The 15551-nt window shown below is 41.4% G+C and overlaps 1 protein-coding gene across 1 annotated transcript in view; it reads right to left on the reverse strand.

Moving 5' to 3' along the window:
* Positions 1-2864: 2864 nt before the first annotated feature.
* NUBPL (NUBP iron-sulfur cluster assembly factor, mitochondrial) overlaps positions 2865-15551 on the reverse strand; it is a 121583-nt gene continuing 108896 nt past the window's right edge. Inside the window, exon 12 of the transcript XR_010364482.1 lies at positions 2865-2874. The gene's annotated coding sequence lies outside the window, so the exon portion shown is untranslated. The remainder of the gene's footprint in view (positions 2875-15551) is intronic.

Consider the following 15551-nt stretch of genomic DNA (forward strand, 5'->3'; position numbering starts at 1 on the left):
TGAGGCCAGTTTTCACTTATCACTTCAGCAGAGCTGTTTCTCCTACATTCAGATACATGTTCAGCCTTTCCATACTACCATTAGGAACACTGTAATCATAAATATATATGTCTACATACACCTGCATAACTTTTGTTTTTCATGTAAAATGACTGGATAGAATTTTATTTTTAAACAGCAATGTTAGCTTTTATTTGCAGTGAGGTCTTCTACCACACCTGATAGCATCTGAAAGGGAATGGAGACTTATAGAACAATCTGCAATACCTGAAAAGCTACAATAGATGACTCTATGTTAATGGATGCGCTGTGCATACAGAGCTATATATATTTATATGCTCATATAATGTATGTATATCAGAATACATAAATATATTAGAATAAATGTTTATGAATGCTGAATAGTCTCCAAGTTCTTACTTAGATATGCATGATTATGATTAGAATCTTTAGATAACATTTATGACAATTAACTGCCTAATTATATAAATTAATGTCTCTCTTTTCTCATCTATAAGTGAATATCAGCCTTGTTTTCAGCTATCGTACACTTAAATTACACATTTCAAAAGTAGTTTTGTATACCTTTGTATTTATTTACTTAATGCATTTAAGAGCCGACTATAGTAATTCCCCTGCATTTGAAATGCAAATATTTTTGTGGCAGTCAAATATTATTGTGATTTTGTGATTAAAAATGGACATTAATTTCCCCACAGACCATTCACCTCTAGGAAGAAAGTTCACACAGTCGGTTCTTTCTTCCCTGCACAGTGATGCTCTTATTTTATCTGACATTCGCTAAAAATAAACGCGAGTGAATGAAGGATTTAGGTCACCTAGTGACATTACCGGTGCCAGAAGAATATTCAAGAAAAGAAGTTTGTGCTGGCGCGCAGGGAGCGGCGCGGTGCCGGGCGGTGGAAGGGCGGGACGGGCGCAGGAATTGCGGCGGGGCCGGAGCAGGGCTGCGCCGAGGCTCCTGCCCCGGGACACCCGCAGCCTCCTGCCGCGGGACACGCAGCCCCCCTTGGGGCTTGGGGCCCGTCAGAGCTCGGAGCCCCTTGCACTGGCCCAGGTGCTGTACCTGTGAGAGGGACGAGCCAAATGCGGGCGGCAGCAGCAGCGCACCCGCTTCTGGGGCATCACTTCACTGCCCAGGTTTTCAGCAGCTCCGTTCTCAGTGTCAGAGCTTCCTGCCGAGTCAGGAGCTGCGCAAACATGCACGTCTTTTTATTTACTTATTTATTTATTTGGGACACAAAGACTCATCGTAAAGAACAAACTGCTATCTACGACACTGAGTCCAGATGGGGGAATACTGATGAGCCTTGACCTTTGTATCTATGATGCCTGAGCAGTGTGTAAAGAGGAGGAGGCCTGCTCCCTGAGTGCAATGTATTCTGTTTAATAATCCTTGCCTCCTCACTCAACTGGTCCTTTATCATGACAACATACCCCGTGTTTGAGAAGAATCGTTGTTTGGTGCTCCTTGATTTGCACCTCTGACTCCAAAAGTGCAGTGTTCTTGCTAAAAGACCAATATGCTGTCTGTGTAAAACTCACACGAGCTCTTCTGAGTTAGGGAACAAGTTCAGGATCCAAACCTAGTTTCCTGTACATACAACCCTGCTGGTGTTTTGGGGATTACCCTTTCCCAATTGTAATGCTTGCAATGCTGTTATAGACATCTCAGGATTTACACCACCACATTCATCAAATCTGTGGCACACTGAGTTTGTAGGTGTGGTGGTAAAACAGCAAGCACTAATATCTCACATTGCTGGAGCTGTCATGCCAGCCACAATCGGCCCAGCTCGTATGAAGCATTATACTGCCACAAAACAATCAGAGTGACCCAGAAAAACTGCACGTACAGAAATCTTTATATAGCCATTACACCAGATCTGAATGCAGCCCTGTGCCTGCTTGATAAATGATGAGCTTTATATTACAGTGTTTGATTCAGTGGGATGAGAGTCATGTGCTGAAAAACTCTGTGAGTCAAGAATCTTCCAGTGCAGAGAGGAAACACATCAATAATGAGAGAGCAAGGACAGGTCACTTGTGACAGCAATGTGGGACTTCACAAACTGCAGTTAGCATGCAGCGCTTCTGCCATGGTATGGAAGGGGCAGGGATCCTGTGTGTGCTGTTTCCTACCAGTACAGCAGTGTGAGAGACCACATTCTCTTTAGGTATGGAACAAAAATGGCTCATGAAAAACTGGGAAGGGGCAGACATTCCACAAGGAGTTTTCTATTTTCTACCTTCACACTGTAGAAATCCAAGGAATTAAATCCATTCACCAAGGTGAAGAAGCCTGCTCACGTCAGGGCTTTCCAGGACCCTTCCTCTAGAAAGCAACACATTTCACTGAATATACACCAACAGGTTTGGTCTTCCAACACCCTTCTCAGGAATTTTACCAATGGAATGCAAAAGCAACCCCAGAGAGTGCCTCAGGGGCAACTTAAATCCACCTAAGTCTTTCCCCCTTGTTCCTGTTTGTATGTTCCTAGCCCTGATCAGCTCGACCAGAAAGCTGATCTAACCATGAACTAATGACTTTTATGGAGGATAGGTTTTCATCACTTCTCTGTAACAATTTGATCTGCAACCACACAAGCACCAGGGCAAGCACAGGGCTGGAAGTGAGGACAGGGTCTCAGCAAGTTCAGTCTATGGCCCGAGATGTTCTGCATGGGCCTATTCAGCATCTTCAGTTTCCTAACACTTTGTAAGGCAAAGTCATAACCCATCTCAAAGACATTTTTCTCAGTTGTTGCAACACAGAGTTCACCAGATAACTGATCAGTGCTCATAGACATTAATTGCTCTGAGAACATTCACTGTTCTCAAAACGTGTATTTATGAGCTGGTTGTCTAATGAAGCTCACATGAAATTAATAAAAATGCAAAACTCATCACAATGTTGACTTACTTTTGCAGAAGAATCTAATCTCTTTGGCCATAGCAAACTTAACATGTCTCCTGGCCAGCTTTATTTGTGTGTGAGCTCTGTGCACAGTGATCTTTTCACAGCACAGCAGCTGCCATGCTGACACGTGCAATACCCTGACCACCAAAATGACTGTCTGTCCTCCCAAAGCGCTCTCGCTGCCCGTGAACGCTTCATTGAATTTTGATGACACAAGATTTTATTGTGATACTGACGGACTGTGTTGATTGTTTTGTTCTTCGCAGAGGTGAAATCTAAACCAGAAATTCTATTCTGAACCTCAGATAGATAATTGCAAAAGATCTGTATTAAGATGTTATATTTCACAAAACTGAAGACTGTAAAAATGAGGCTTTGGAATCCTCCTTTCAGGCATACAAATTCCTGCTTGCAGTTTTGTTTTCATTTTGGTAATCCAAACAGTTTCCAAAATAAGGACAAAGCTGAAAACAGAGTGCTTCTGTTTAATACTGTAGGACTTTTTTTAGGCAGCTGCTAAAACAATGGCAAATATGTACATGAACATAAAGTTCCTGGATGTAACACTGCTTTATCTATCAATACTTTAACCATGAAAGTGTTTGGTATGAGTGGAGAAAAGAGGAGAGATAGAGGCTATGAGGCCTTTCAGACAAGAGGCATTATACATGTTAATGCAACCCGGCTAAGGTGAGGGAAAGCTTCCCTGAGTGACAAAAATTTTTATGAAGTTCAACCTTTTGGAAATAAATTACTACTGTGCTTCACTTTAAATGACTGTATAAAGTTTACAAGGATGTTTTAAGGTACCTTGTTCTTTATTTCCCGTGGCTGTAAATGCCACTTCAAGAACCAGAAAGTAAAAAAAAAAAATCTTGGTAATTTTGCCTTAGGAAAAACTGGTTTTTATCCAGCACACCACTTTTCTACTGTATTTTAATAGTGCATAGGCGGGAATATATCTGTGAGGGGTTTTTAAACCAGTTTATACATTTAGAACTAGATTTGCTAAAAGTCTTCAAGTGTAGATATGTAAATGAAAACACCCAATGTCACAAGGACATGCAGATTTTTGACAGGTCCAGCTAAAAGAACAAATCCTTCTCACTGTTCAGCACTGCTCTGAAAACAAAGCCAAAAACCCAGGGCCTAACAAAGCACCTACCTTGTGGCTAAGAAACCACAGCACCATGTCCCTCAGCCCCTCTTTGTGCTGGTGTTGAGCACAAGCTGCTGCTCACTTCCATATTCAGTGCATCTCTGAGACCCCCCTGCTAAAAAGCACCCATTTCTCTGTCCAGGGTAAGAATTTGTGTTGTATGTAACCCATTTTACTCTCTTCCTCTGTGTATGTGTCAGGCAAGGCCAGGCAAGTGGAAAGAACGTATATGGTTTTCCTTACTGAATCCATTTACAGCACTGGAAGAAATGGAAAGCATCTAAGCTATTTTCCAGACCCTGAAAAAGGATTTCTGTGGTGGAGGCCCTGTTTGCTTTCGTTCTGTTCTTAGACTGCAATAGCTACAACAACAGCATTACTACAGCAGAGCAGATACATCATGTACAACATAAACATAGCACAACATAGAACAACTAACTGCACTGAAAGGAGGCAGCCTGAGAGATATCCATTAGGCCTAGATACCTCCCAATAATATTAGTTATATTCAATAAAAATATTCATAGAGTTCTTCAAGGCCTGTGTAGGAAAGCATTTCTAGAAACTCAGAAACCTGAAAAATCAGGTGTGTGTGGTCATATTTTCTTACAGGTTTCTTTGATTTCTTGAAGGTTTGGAGGGCCTGCAAGGACAAAGCTGCAGCCTTGCCCAAGTGCCTAAGCAGCCTGCAGAGCAGAGGAGGGAAGAGGCCTTCCCATGCAGACCACAAAGCCACAAGGCAGCTCCTACACCCTGCCCTGCCCTGCCTTTCCTCCCTCTTCAGCAGGGCAGGAGCTCTGCTGCTGTGCACAGGGAAGGAGCTGCTTCCCAGAGGCAGAGGGTCTTGGCAGCATGGCCAGCCCCTGCCATGAGGGACCAAGGGCACAAGGGGAGTTTGTGCCACTGCTCAGGTGCACGGTGCTGTGCCTGAGGTGCTCCGGTTCTCAGATACACTGCATGGTTTTCACGTCTTTCATATAATTTGTCTTTTATGAGATGAGCTGAATACAGCAGAAAAATGTGTGGTTTGGGGTTTGCATTGAGGCTAATACAGATTTCAGCTTCTGAGAAGTCAAGATGAGGAGATTTAATCTGTACCCACACAATTCATACACGAGCACATGCAGATATGATATAGCATGCTGACACCAAATGTCAACATTTAGCTATTCCACTTATAAAGAGAACCTCTTTCAAACACACAAAAGATCTTCTTTACAAGCTTATAATTTTTTCTCTTTTTTATTATTCAGTTAAAGAAGTGATCAAATATATTTTCCTTCCTTACTCTCTTCCTTCTCAAGTACTGTTCTTATTACCAGTGTTCCTCATTATCAGAGCAGATATGAAGGAAGCACTGTGAATAAACAGAAGGGAATTTGGACTTCAGGACACACTTTACTGCAGGCTTTTATCATCCAATATAGTTTGCTAGAACGCATCTTTTATGCGACTGTTCCTTCCCCAAAGACATTCCTCATTACTGAATGCTACATGTTGCCCTGTTGGTCTGGAAGAAACATTTCATTAGCTACAATATCACTATAGATTGCATCTAGTTGCCATAGAAACTTTAGAGAAGAAGCTTGGGTTTAACCCTTGGAACAGACTGGATTTTTCATCCTTATAGCATTTAACTTTAAAAGATACCATGTCTTTTATTGACCTATATTTTTCAGTATAAAAGCTGACAGCTGCTGATAATTCATATAGGGTTGATGACTGTGAAATATTTTTATTACAATATCTACTATTTAACTGGGACAATACATTGAGGGACAAAATTTCTGTTGACTTCTCTGCAACTGTGATTTCAACCTCAACCACTCAAGGTCAAAGGCAGCTGTAAAAGTCACATAGAAAACTCCTTTTACTGGAGTGTTTTGGGGTCAGAGAGAGCCAGCCAGCACATGTGGGTGCTAGGCAGGGCTTTATCACAACTTCTGTTGGTCACAATTTGTTTCTCAAATAGGTGCAAGAACACTGCCTGTTTCTGAGGTGCTTAGAGATCCTCAGGTAAAAGGTGACTGTTTATAAACACTAGTTTTTTTTCTTCACATAACAGAGAATGCTTAAAGAGAATTTTTTTCTTCTGCAAGTGAAACCAGCCCTTCAGCCCAAAGCTACAGATCAATCCATACATCAGGCTTTGTAGCTCCCTAAGCAGCAGCACTGCTACTAAAATGGGACTTTTTTTTAACCAAGACTCCTTCCCAGTGTGCAGAGAGACACTAAACTTCAGAATGTTTTCACACTGGAGCAATGCACCACTGTGCTCCAGATCACACCACTTGATCTGATAGCTAAATAGCTTGCTCAGTGGAGAAACATCAGCTCCCTCTGAAACTGGAGACACAATCCTATATCTGTCTGCACTTCAGGTCTGAGCAACAAAGCATTTCTTCTTTACTGGTTTCGCTCCTGTAAAATGAAAAGCCTGAAGATTATGGCACTATCCCACTCACATAAGTGTAAATTGTGCAGTGGATGCTATTATCACTCAATAAAGAGTTTCTTCTGCCTTACCAGGCTACATAAAAATGTGAAAAGCTTAGTCTCCAAAAGGTCTCAAGTTCTCCATCTCCCTTTTTCTTGTGTTCTTGTTTCCTCTCTTATTAGAAATACACCACCATCAACAAATGATAGTTTAAGGTTACAGTGGAAGGGCCTGGCTTCCTCTCCTGCCAACATTCTTTGCAGGGTGGCTTCTGCACACTAGCACTTTTGTTCTTTTTGCTACAAGCTTCTTTCAATTTGCAAAACTCAGACTCTAGTTACAGCTGGTTTTGTTCCGAAAGAAAAACTGGAGGGGGATGTGTGTGTATGTGTGGGGATGGGGGAGCTTGTGCCCAGGCAGTTTTGTGACTATTCTATGGCAGGGTTGTGGTGGGGGTTATATTTAGCTAGATAACAGAGGTTTTGTTATTAAGATCCTTTTAACTACATTGCACAGCCCTTACTCATGTTGGTAGACCAAGAAGTATCACTGAAGTCAATGGGCCTGTGGTGCTTTATTATTTCAAATCACATAAAGATCACTGAAATAGGAATGATCATAATGAAACACTTTCATCGTGAAGTCAATGTGTCTATTTGTACAAATGTTCACAAGCATGAATGAGAATTGCACAATTTAGGCCAATACATGCTATTTTCTGACAAGTTCAGTATCTTTTCTTGATAAAAACTCCATGAATAGCACTGTCTCACATGTGCAAACTACACAATGAACCTGGTTCTGCTTGGAATATCTAATTTGTCTCAGTAGCATTTCTCCAGAGGAATGCATTTAACTCTTTGGAGACCCTATTGGATTAGGACAAATCTGATGCTTTTAGCTGATTGACTGAGGATGGTTCAAAATAAAGGATCTTCTGTCCTGGAGAAACACTGGCTTTAAATAGTACTATGTCATGTGCAATGTCTTGCAGCTGAAGTAGTGCCTTAAAATGGTGCACCTGTGGAAATTCACATGAAGGAACCAAGATCCAGTATGAGAATTCCTATTAAGGACAATTATATAGCTTGAAATAATGAGGTATCACAGTGAAAGCTGGCCAATGAATACAGAACCCATTTGCAAGTAGCTTCATATGAAATTAGCATTCGGTGCTTTGAGGCAGGAAGACAACTTTCTACCCAGTTGTACATTCAAATTTAGAATTACAAACACCAGCAAACCTAGTAAGCACAGGAATTCTGTAGGAGCTATCCCATTGGTAGTCCCAGCATCATGAATAGGTAATTTGGCTGTGACAGCAAAACTGTAAACAGAGAGCTGCATCAAACATCCTACTCTGGATGAGGCAGGTTAGGTAGTGACAGACATGCACCTTATCTCTCCAACAGCATTTCCCATGACACACTGGATAATTCAATACACTTCCTTTCTCCTTTTCTACTGGCAGCTAGATTTCTTTCATCTCTTCTACTTTTTCCTAAAATGACAAAGCTTGAACAGAAACTTGTAGTTGCAAAAAGGAAGGACAAATTATTGCAACAGGCTTCATGTTTTGAGCAAATAACTATCTGAAAGGGGCTGAGGCACCTCACACCTGGCCTAGCTGGAATGGGAGTGCATGACCCAAAGGACTGAGACTACAGAGGAGTTCACACTAGTTAAGGAGATTCCTTCTTCTGCTGGAATGTGAGATACAGCAGCCTTGTTTGCTTTGGAAGGGTAGCAGCATCAGTCCATGCAGAAAAACATGGCATTATTTCTCTTCTCTGACTGAAGGAAGTCCATCTAAAGAGGTCCAAGAAGCATGAGGAAACTACATTGTTTCTTTCACGAGAGAGCCACAGTCTAATTCTTTGCCTGGCTGCAGTGTGTCCGAGTTACTCTGGACATGTTTGCATGTAAGAGGACAACTTAGGCTATTTTTCTGGATATCTGGTATCCCGGTTGAAGCAGATAAGAACTAAACATGATCAGGTTGACTCTAAATGACTCTAACATCTAAATGTATGCACAGTAAATCTGACATATCCAGAAGCTGGATTTATGGCACATGAATGACACAGTGTACACACACAAATGTTTTCCTTGTTGAAATCCTGGACAGAAATACAAAGGCCATACATTTTGGAGAGAGGCATATTCTGTAGGGTGAAACTTGTAATATCTAGAAAAGTGAAAATACTCCAATGGTCTGCAGATACCAAAGATAATCAGATCAGTATTTTTGATACTCTCTAATTCAAACACAAAATCATTCTCTGAACCAACATGAGTTCATCTCATTATCTTACTGTGTCATCCTAGTAGGACAGAGCAGTGAGAACAAGCACTGTTGTGACCTTTCCCATGCTCATCCATCCTTACAAAATTACCAACAACCCTGGAGTGAGTAGTCTCACAGCCAGGCAATGGTAAGTACCTCTAATACTGCTCCCTCTGGCTCAGGAGCTCTCCATTTTATCTTTGACTTGAGTCTCCTAGAAAACTGTTCAGATTCTCAAGAACTAAATGTTACATTAATTGTTAGATTAATCTGTCCTTGTACTTTCAAGATGGAGCAGAATATCTAAGAGAAAAATCTGACCTGAAAAGTCCATAAATTCTCACACTCAGTAGGATGTACATTTAATACCAGACAGGATTTGTGAGTTCATAAATCTGTTGTCTGCCACAACTCTAAAACTTAGTGTACCTAAATTATCCAGCAGATGCATTTCTACAGCAATTCTACCTGCAGACATCCTGCTACAGAGAGACCAGATGTCAGTTCAACATCAGAAGGAACATCTCTGAGCCCCAGAAGTGCAAATAGCTCTTATACAAAAAAGAACATCTGTCTAAACAATCTTATAAAAACATTACAGCATTCTAGGAAAAAAAATAGCCCAAAAGCATGTAGCAATTACCGAATTCTACTACAGAATACTATAGGCTATTATTTTCAAGTTACTACTGTCTGAGTTTTCTAAAACCTGCACCTTTTGAAATATACTGAAGCATCTTTTCACAGTTCATGCTCATATCCATTAAAGCCTGGTACCACAAATTGGTATCAACCAAAATCAAGCCATTTGTGAAAATCAACTGCTTCTGGAATTTCTTTTTCTTCAGGTTAAAATTACTTTTACGTACATGCGTATTTAAACTAATTTTAATAACAAACTGGTAGTTACCTCTAAGATAAGACAGAAGAGCTTGTATATGGATGATGTTTGACTTGAATTTAAGAACAATATATACACCAGTAACACTGAACAGTGTAGTCCAGGATCAGTCAGATGGTGAGGTCCTGACTTTGTACAGATTTGCAGGTGTGCCTGCTGTACAGCAGAAAGCACTCAGATCTGTGCTCCCATTTCCCATGCAAAATAGGTTGAGGCTTAACTAGGCATGCTCACTAAGGTGCATGAATGAGAGTGTACAGCTGAAAATCTTCCATAGAAATGAAGTGCTTTAGAACTAGAATTGCATTACTGGTGCTAAATTGAATTAATGAAGTTTTTTCACTCAAGATATCCCCAGGTATGGAACAGGTAGTTTTGTCTCACCCCACCTTTAGACTTGGACTCTGACAGCTACACAGAGCAATTATCTCAAAAAGGAAAATTAAGAACTTGGTAATAAATTCTAAAGGACATAAATTCCACAAAAATGGGTATCTATGTGTATTTTCTTAGAAACTGAAAAACAAGGAGTTAAAATTGAATCCTCTTTCATTTGCCTTTTGTTAAATTCTCCTCTTATTGACTAATTTGCACAGCGTAGGCACCCAACTGTTGTTTGTAAATAAATGGTTAAGGGATTAGAAACATACAGCAGTCATCCTGCCAGATTTATTGATGAGTCCTCAAACACGCAAGCCCTTGTAGAAGGATTTCAGTAAACAAAAAGCATTATGTATCTATAGAGACTGAGACAAGAGCTAATTGCACTTGCCAGATTGCAAACAGCACCACACAGAGGAAATAAATACGTGTTTAATTTCTAAAGGTGAATTGGGTTCAACATCTTAACCATCCTGTTGCCTAGTGACTCCTGGTCCTAAGCCTACCACTGCATGTTTCATAGAGAGAAATAGGAGCTAAAGAAAAGGGTTCACAGACATCAGCTGATAGTCCAAACAACAACCTCAGCTTTCCAGCAAGAAACACTGCAAAGGCTGGAGCTTGAGTGTCCATGAGCTTTCTAAGCTGCCATAAAGGCTCTCATTTAGATCCTCTTCAAGACATCAGCATCCATGTCACACCACTGTCTTGCACATCATAAAACTGGTCAAGCCTTCTGATATTTCACAGCATGGCCGAGCTCAGGTAAGCAGTCAGCAATCCAGAAGGAGCAACCAGGGCAAGGGCTCTTGCTTTTCACTCTTCCCTCCACCACACTCTATTCATATCAAGCTCTACCCAAACAGTAGACTGAGAAGGGAACAAAAAACAGATGGAAAAAAAAAAAATAGAAAATAAATAGAAAGTAGGAGTAGCTTCCACCTACTTTTTGCTACCACCTACACTAACTACCTTCTTCCTTCTCAAAGCGTTCTCTGGCTGTTTAGCAAAACTGTTTCCTGCTGCTAGAGGAGATTGAATGAAATAGTCTGAATAAAGCACTTAAATGTTCAGCGGGACAAAGAGCTTAAAAAAACAGTCTAATAGCCTTAGTAAAGACACATCCTGGGAAAAAAGACACTTCTGTTTCTCTTCCACTAAGGATATTTGTATATAGAAAAGCAATGTTCAAAGGAAAGTTCAACAGGTCTTGGACAGATGTACAGACAAGTTACGTTCACTCCGTGCCTCTTCACAAGCCAAAAGAAACCACAAAAATTAATGAACAGATTAAGCAATATCTTCAAGTTTTCCATGTGGTGAAAGATTGCACTGAAACACTGTCAGAGATGCACAATAGCCATCAGCAATCCCTTTGGAGCTCTTCCCTGCAGAGAGAACAGCTCATCCTGACCGCACCCGCAGGCTGTCATGTCGTGACAGAGGTTCTTTTCCAAGGACATCCTTGCTGTCCCACAGGCCTTGCTCTGAGCAGCACAGGCCCTTGCCTGAAAAGCTAGCAGGGGACTGTCACACTCTGAGTGCTGGCGAGCAGCATCCTGCTCATCACAGTGCTCATCAGATAAGCAGCCATTTCTTGGGAAAGGGGGAGAGCACAAAAAAGGCTTCTTTGTTCCTCTTTCTTTAGGACTGGGTGAAAATTATCCAGTAAAATACCTGAAAAGGTGAATCTTGATTCACCAGAGGGGCAAAGATTTATTCACAGTGTTACATTTTGTCCCATGCTTCTTCTAGGGCAAAGAACCACTACCACTCTTGCTAAATGAAGGAATTTCCTGTTCTGTTTATACTACAGTTAAGGCTTTAAATTAACCCTCAAGTGAATGTTTTCCTGTTTAATTACCAGGCTTTGGAAAGAGGCCTAGCACCCAGGCCCTGACAGGAGTGCAGCTATGCAATATCCAGCTGGCTGCAGTCCCACAGCAGCTAGAGCAGACTCTGAGGAGAGAGATTTACATCCCTGTGGGATGAAATACTTGTAACTTCCCTCGCAGAGCTCTACCATCCCCTGCTACTGTAACCCGCCCTTTCCAAGTGACCGGGTTTTTTTGTAAGTCTTGCCAAGCCCTGGGAGAGCTGGACGGGCAGCTGGCTGCTGTGTCAGTCTGCAAATGCTGCTGGAGGGCTGGATAATGCTGGGATCTGCCCTGCATGCAGCCTTGCCTCATGCTGCCTGAAAAATTCTTGCAGCTGAGTTTCTTCATCAGGAAGGGTGCCACCCCTTCCTCAACAGAAACAACAGTTTCTGATTTTCTGTGGTTTAGACAAAGTATTTCCACTACTACTAAAATGCATAGAGTTTACTTGTTAATCTACATCCAGAAAAAAAGAATTTGCTTCTTATTAACATCAATGTGACGGCTAATGTGCATTCATTCAACTTGATTATGATGATGGTATAAAGCCCCTGTTACTCTTTTCAGACTATTGCTTTTTAGGCACAGTGCTTAATTCTGTCCCCAGCTCATTTGATTATTGTTATTTTACTCCTAAGCTGAGACTGAGGTAATTATTAGCTACCATCTTTTATTTTTGAAAAATGCTTAGTAATATTTGTCTCCTTTGGCTTTTTTTGTTTCTTCTGGGTTAGAAGAGGTGTCAGGAAGAACCAATTATTCACCTGGAAAGGCTGTAGCAGACTCAGTTATTCCTCTGTATTGCATCCAGGGCTGTTGTGCCAACACCACCCATGTCCTCCTGGCCATCATTGTACTGCCCCATTTGCTGGGCACTCTCCTGAAGAGTTTTCAGGGAGCTACTAGCAAAAAATCTCCTGTGCAAACTGTGCTGAGTACAGACCCCAGGTATAAAACTCAGTTCCTAGTGATGTACACCCACTCCCAACCACCCCATTGGTTTATGAGCAGACCCCTACAAGGTTATGGCAGCAGTCCTTCAGGTACAGTGATGGCCACAGTTGTTCTGGGGGCCAGTTCCATAATTTTCCTGGTGCTTGCATGGACTGTGACTATTTCCCAGAGCTGGTTTTACCAAAGAGGCTGCTTGAATTTTATCACAGTGATAGGGCAAGAAGAGTCGACATCAAGTGACTTAAGCCAGCAGAAGCTCTGGTCTGCACATCAGTATTTAGGACCTGGGATTGAGAGCAGATCCTCAAAACACTACGCCTGTTCAGCCATGCAGCTAAGACAGGATGCCTTTTCTCCAATAGGCAAAAAGGAAGTTTCTCAGAGAGCTAGAGGCCCTTATTTAAGAGAATCTGACCTTCTCTTCAAAGGCAATATGAATGGAAAAGTACAGGGGTGTCAGTGCCAAGCTCCTCAGTTTGCTTGGGAGACAGCTGTAGCAGTTCAAGAAGAAAATATGTCACAGCTGCTCCAGACAGTAAATTCCTAGTGTTTCAAAGTGATGAGAAGCAGAAGATGAATGCGGGAAAACACTTTAATACATTTCACTACAAAGTTTAACCATTACCAAAATGACTTAACCTAATCTGACTTGGCATTGGAGGAGGCCAGGAGGACTAATTCGGTCAATCCCAAATGCTTCTCAGCTGAAGGCCAGGAACCAGTAGCTTGAGAGTTCAAGGACACAGCTATGAGGTAATTGCAGTCCATACAACATGCCCTGAAGATTTTGAATGGCCCTGCCTTGGACTGGTTTTTTAACCATATGTTGCTCAGACATTCTTTCAAAGGATAATGGGAATGAATGCAGGGCATTCAAAAAGTCACTTTGCCACAGCCCTAATTCCAGACCTATGGACCTAAGAATGTCTTTAGGTGTTGCAGATTTATGTCTTTTAAAGGCTCTTATCCAAGTGATTAATTAGCCTACAAGGTTAAAATATATTACAACTGAAGATTAGGCTTTTAAAATAAACATTTTGAGTATAGGCATTTAAATTGCATTGAAGTTAACATCTTGGGCTTTATTAAACCGATTATCTGACACCCAGGCAAAACATGGACATGACTGAAGTAGGCTTATGGCTATCTGCTGTTTGCTGCATATGTCTTTTCTTATGAAAAGAGACAACCAGAGATTTCTTCAAAGAACATGGGGTGTGAATAAAATACAGGAGATCTTGTTCACCTCAAGTTGCCTTAATTGCTGAAGACACTTCTGGTGAAGGTTGCCAAAGAAAATGGCACAGAAGATTACACTGAGACACAAGATGTCCCAGAGAAAATACTGACAGATGGGAACTCAAAGTTTTAGATGCGGAGCAGAAGCAAAGCAGAGGAGCGTGACTTGCTATTTGTGCATTACTAATTTTGAAAAGCAACTTATTGACCTTTTTTTTGCAGGCCACATTGTTGCAGACTGTTACCCTGACTCTTGGAAAGCCGGGTAACTCAAGGAAATGCCACTGCAAATTATATTTTTGTCAGCTCTCAAGAACATTGCATTCTTAAAAGAGGAACTGGCAGAGTTCAAGATGCAGTTAGTGTGGGGGAGGGCAGAAGCAGTGACCAGAAGGGAAGCATCTTGAGGCACTGGTTCCAGGGAAGAGGCTGAAAGCAAAACAAAGTGCACCAGGGAGTAAAACTCTAGGCAGTGCCTGCCAGGAGACAGACCTCTATTGCTGAAATGCAGGCTTTTTGCACCACTGAAGGAAGATGCTCTTCATTTTATCCCCTGGCTGATCTCTCAGAGAAATAGCAATAGATAGAACAACATGCATGCATAGGAAGGAAAAACTTGGATTCCAGCTTGGAATATTTCTTTTTCAGCTTGGATGCAAAGTCTTAGATTTTGCAGTATCATAACTGTGGTGCAGTGGATTTAAATCCATTGAGAAAAAGAAAACCTCTGGACAAAGTAACCATTTCAGAGAAATTTTACCTGCCTTGGCTGTGTTTACTGTTCCTCATCAACACATCAGAGGAACAAACAGTATTCTATATTTTGCTTAGGTGGATTTAAAATGTGCATAGAGTGAATATACCCTGTATGTTCACTCCTCCTTCAGTATTACCACAGTGTGCAGCTGTGGGGCAAATAACTATTAGCTGAATCACTTAGGCAGCACCAGGAAAGCAAGGGAAGGATAGAAGGTGAAGCTTAGAAAGAGAGAGGTCTGTGCCTGACGAAACAATGACCAAAACCCAACTGCATACAGAAAACATACTGAGGAAAATTTAGAGATCTACAGCTTTGGGAAAGGATGGGACAGGAGAAACGGGATAGTATAAATGAAGATGGGGAGTAGGGATCCTTTTCTGATAGTGTTTGGCTTTCATGGAGAACAGTGACCAAAGATGTATAGCCAGGGAATCCTGTACTTCTCCCAGTTAACAAGGTGATTAAGCCCAATTAATACACTCATTAAGAACAAATACAGCTGACTATACCGAGAAGTTATGAAAAGTAGGAGTGAATCAGGCAGCAACTAGAAGGCAGTTAATCTAATCCTTGCACAAGCCAAAATACATGACAAATGAGCCTCCATGAAAGGGA

This window comes from Passer domesticus, chromosome 6 (genome assembly GCF_036417665.1).
Source record: "Passer domesticus isolate bPasDom1 chromosome 6, bPasDom1.hap1, whole genome shotgun sequence".
In the NCBI taxonomy this organism is placed as follows: domain Eukaryota; kingdom Metazoa; phylum Chordata; class Aves; order Passeriformes; family Passeridae; genus Passer; species Passer domesticus.